Source organism: Rhagoletis zephyria, unplaced genomic scaffold, assembly GCF_001687245.7.
Source record: "Rhagoletis zephyria isolate East Lansing unplaced genomic scaffold, Rhagoletis_zephyria_1.1 Rzeph_scaffold_00051, whole genome shotgun sequence".
In the NCBI taxonomy this organism is placed as follows: domain Eukaryota; kingdom Metazoa; phylum Arthropoda; class Insecta; order Diptera; family Tephritidae; genus Rhagoletis; species Rhagoletis zephyria.
This window is the reverse complement of record NW_016157135.1, coordinates 240,368-244,739: the sequence shown is the minus strand read 5'-3', so window position 1 is coordinate 244,739 and position 4,372 is coordinate 240,368. Positions and strand designations below refer to the sequence as shown.

The window sequence follows — 4,372 nt, the reverse complement described above, 5'->3', positions numbered from 1 at the left end:
ACTCGAACCTCGAATCCCTCGACATTGCGACTGTTTGATCGGAGGATCACGGAGGATGAAATAATTTATTAAATAATTTTCAAGAAAAAATTTTGTTGATTTGGAAAAACGTTTTCTTATTTTTTTTTAGTGTATATCAAGACTAAATCAAGAAAATATATTCTTGTTTATTTTAAAATTATATTTTCTTAGATTTTTTGATAATAAGAATTGGATTTCTAAGTTCAATAACAAGTATCGATGATCTTGTTTCTGCTTTGGTTTACTTAGCTCAATATTTGTAATTTTTGGATTATGAAGTAATGAAGTAAATAAGCGATATTTCTGTGCATAGAAATTAAGCCAGACTCAAAGTAGTACAGTAAATTTCTTGATGTTAAATTTGTTGTTGTTGTTGTTTTCTTCGCTTTGTAAAATAAATAATTTCCGTTCCTTATATACAAAAGGAAAAAAAACAAATATTAGTAAAAAAAGACCTATCGCCCGAGCAGGGACTTGAACCCTGGACCCTTGGATTAAAAGTCCAATGCTCTACCGACTGAGCTACCCGGGCACATGCAGTACTACTGGAATAATGGAAACAACAAACAGGAGAATGGTTTGATTTATTATTGTACGTGTGCAATTCATTGAATGTTAGACAATTTTGGTTTAAGTTGTATATGAGTTAGTATAAAACTCTTAACCTCTGACAAAATTCTACGATTACACATATACATATGTATATATGTGTATGCACGTTTATATTTATGTATGCATATGTAAACGTATGTCTAATGTATATACTATGTTCTTGTATATGTTTGTATGTACATATAGTGCTTATCATAACTATTTCTTTCGTAAAAATTTCAACCTTTGAAATTAGATTTGTTAGATAGATTTCGAGTAAACAGTTTTGTAGCCCATTTAATTTAAGCAAAGTGCAAGTTTGAAGTAGATGGGACTTACCGTTGATTTTTGAAAATTTTTTTGTTGAAGGAAAATATCGCCGATCATTCTTCGCATAGAATCATTTAAATCTAAAAATCATACAAAAAATAGTCAAATCTTGCCAACATTTGAGTGTCGTAAAGTTATGATAAGCACTATATGTACATACGAACATATACAAGCACATATGTACATTAGACTGCTTCACCAAAAAAATTTGCGGCTTTTCCGCCGGGATTACAAAATCTAATATATTTGAAGACGTCCGACTGATGACCGATTTGAAAATACCTCCAAAAATGGAGTTTGTTATGAATAAAAATAGTTTCTTAAAGAACTTAAAAAAAATACACTCAGATGACAAAAGAAATTAAGCTTAAGATTTTTGTTGCTGTTTTTTTTAACTTTTTTCAAAGATTGATTTGCGAAAACCTTGAATAACTGATTTAGACTTAAGGAATCTCAGAGCCAGGGTTCAGATGTGATGCGACGGGATAATGGAAGAAGGTAAGCTTATACTTGGTAGCAAAAGTCCTGGACAGTCATCGGACTTAATAAAAATTCTGTGTAGAAGATTCTGGAAAAAATATGGTAGATTTAGAAAAAAAGTGGTAGATCTCAGGGTTCGGAAATTGAGAAAATTCACTGTTTGACAATTTCTTTTCTCCTCCCATTCGGCTTCCTTTACTTTACCTTGAGAAATCTCATCGCCGCCGGGAATGCGATACCGATACTTTTTACTCGAAAGTTTTCAAACGATATTTCTTGGAATTGAGTACCAGAACCCTTGTATCATATCGAATCGTAAATGTACATTACAAAGTTAATGTAAATAATGATACATTTGTATGACAAAGTATTAGAAAATAAAATTAAAACGTCAAAACTCTGGGAATTGCGCAAGACTATTTGTATACAACTTTTTCTAGTACTGTTTGAAATACTTAAAGTTAATTTTCCAAATTCCAAAATGTGAAAATTTGTCCTTACTAAAATTTCTATTAAAAGTTTTGTTGTTAATATTGTTTTTAAACATGCCATTTCTTGTAAATCTATGTCGTACTATAACCTTACCTACTTTGGAATTTATATGTAAAGCAATATGGATATATTTTGCCCTTTAAAGCGCAGAAATGTGTACTATCTTATGTTGGTATGTGGCGCGCCTTCAGTGATGTAACGGGTGATTTTTTTGAGGTTAGGATTTTCATGCATTAGTATTTGACAGATCACGTGGGATTTCAGACATGGTGTCAAAGAGAAAGATGCTCAGTATGCTTTGACATTTCATCATGAATAGACTTACTAACGAGCAACGCTTGCAAATCATTGAATTTTATTACCAAAATCAGTGTTCGGTTCGCTTTACGTCCGATTTATGGTCTACATAATCGACCAAGTGAGCAAACAATTAATGCGATTGTGACCAAGTTTCGCACTCAGTTTACTTTATTGGACATTAAACCAACCACACGAATGCGTACAGTGCGTACAGAAGAGAATATTGCGTCTGTTTCTGAGAGTGTTGCTGAAGACCGTGAAATGTCGATTCGTCGCCGTTCGCAGCAATTGGGTGTGCGAAACACATTTCGAACCGAACACTGATTTTGGTAATAAAATTCAATGATTTGCAAGCGTTGCTCGTTAGTAAGTCTATTCATGATGAAATGTCAAAGCATACTGAGCATCTTTCTCTTTGACACCATGTCTGAAATCCCACGTGATCTGTCAAATACTAATGCATGAAAATCCTAACCTCAAAAAAATCACCCGTTACTTATTAAAGTGCAAAGTGTTAATTCTTTAATAGAAAATGATACCAATAATCAGATTTAGTTTTTTGAATTTTGAATTGATATTTGGAATATCGAGTCTTTTTATTACGATATTAATGGGTACCCGATATTTTTCTCCCGATACTTTAAATGTGTACTATATCGATACTTTCGGTTCGATATCGTGTCCCTACTTGTTACCACATAGTGTTGTACAATTTTTGCTCCCAAAATTAAACAAATAAAGAAAATCATGTGGAGCTAAATTATAACTACCCATAAATGCAAATATGAGGTAGATTTCTGACCNTTATGTTGGTATGTGGCGCGCCTTCAGTGATGTAACGGGTGATTTTTTTGAGGTTAGGATTTTCATGCATTAGTATTTGACAGATCACGTGGGATTTCAGACATGGTGTCAAAGAGAAAGATGCTCAGTATGCTTTGACATTTCATCATGAATAGACTTACTAACGAGCAACGCTTGCAAATCATTGAATTTTATTACCAAAATCAGTGTTCGGTTCGCTTTACGTCCGATTTATGGTCTACATAATCGACCAAGTGAGCAAACAATTAATGCGATTGTGACCAAGTTTCGCACTCAGTTTACTTTATTGGACATTAAACCAACCACACGAATGCGTACAGTGCGTACAGAAGAGAATATTGCGTCTGTTTCTGAGAGTGTTGCTGAAGACCGTGAAATGTCGATTCGTCGCCGTTCGCAGCAATTGGGTTTGCGAAACACATTTCGAACCGAACACTGATTTTGGTAATAAAATTCAATGATTTGCAAGCGTTGCTCGTTAGTAAGTCTATTCATGATGAAATGTCAAAGCATACTGAGCATCTTTCTCTTTGACACCATGTCTGAAATCCCACGTGATCTGTCAAATACTAATGCATGAAAATCCTAACCTCAAAAAAATCACCCGTTACTTATTAAAGTGCAAAGTGTTAATTCTTTAATAGAAAATGATACCAATAATCAGATTTAGTTTTTTGAATTTTGAATTGATATTTGGAATATCGAGTCTTTTTATTACGATATTAATGGGTACCCGATATTTTTCTCCCGATACTTTAAATGTGTACTATATCGATACTTTCGGTTCGATATCGTGTCCCTACTTGTTACCACATAGTGTTGTACAATTTTTGCTCCCAAAATTAAACAAATAAAGAAAATCATGTGGAGCTAAATTATAACTACCCATAAATGCAAATATGAGGTAGATTTCTGACCTGGTGTGGTAGATGTGGTGGATGCTCCAAAAAGTGGTAGATCTACCACAATGTGGTAGAAGTCCGGCCACTGGTCCTGGCCAGTGTTGCCGCGCCGTCTCAAGAAAATGTATCCCTGACCAAGCCAAAAATGTATCCAAATGTATCCAATTTTCTTTTTTTACATATACATCTCATAATTTGTAAGAAAACCAAACACTTTCACCAAAAAGACATAATTTAACCCATCCTAAGGACTTGGAATACATGTGCATAAAATCAAACATTTGTAATTTCAATTTATAAAGTACATTTTTTGTGCATAAGTATTTTGCAAAGTAAATATAATAAATAGCAAGTACACTCTAAAAAGAGCATGTAAAACTACTACTGAAAAGTATCTATTTTTCAACAAGAATCTGTATAAATATACGTAT

At 33.3% G+C, this 4,372-nt stretch overlaps 1 non-coding gene across 1 annotated transcript; it reads right to left on the bottom strand.

Annotated features, from left to right (window-relative positions):
* Nucleotides 1-480: 480 nt before the first annotated feature.
* On the bottom strand, nt 481-553 carry TRNAK-UUU (transfer RNA lysine (anticodon UUU)). The gene has a single exon. It is a non-coding gene; the product is annotated as a tRNA-Lys (tRNA).
* Between the last annotated feature and the right edge of the window lie 3,819 nt (nt 554-4,372).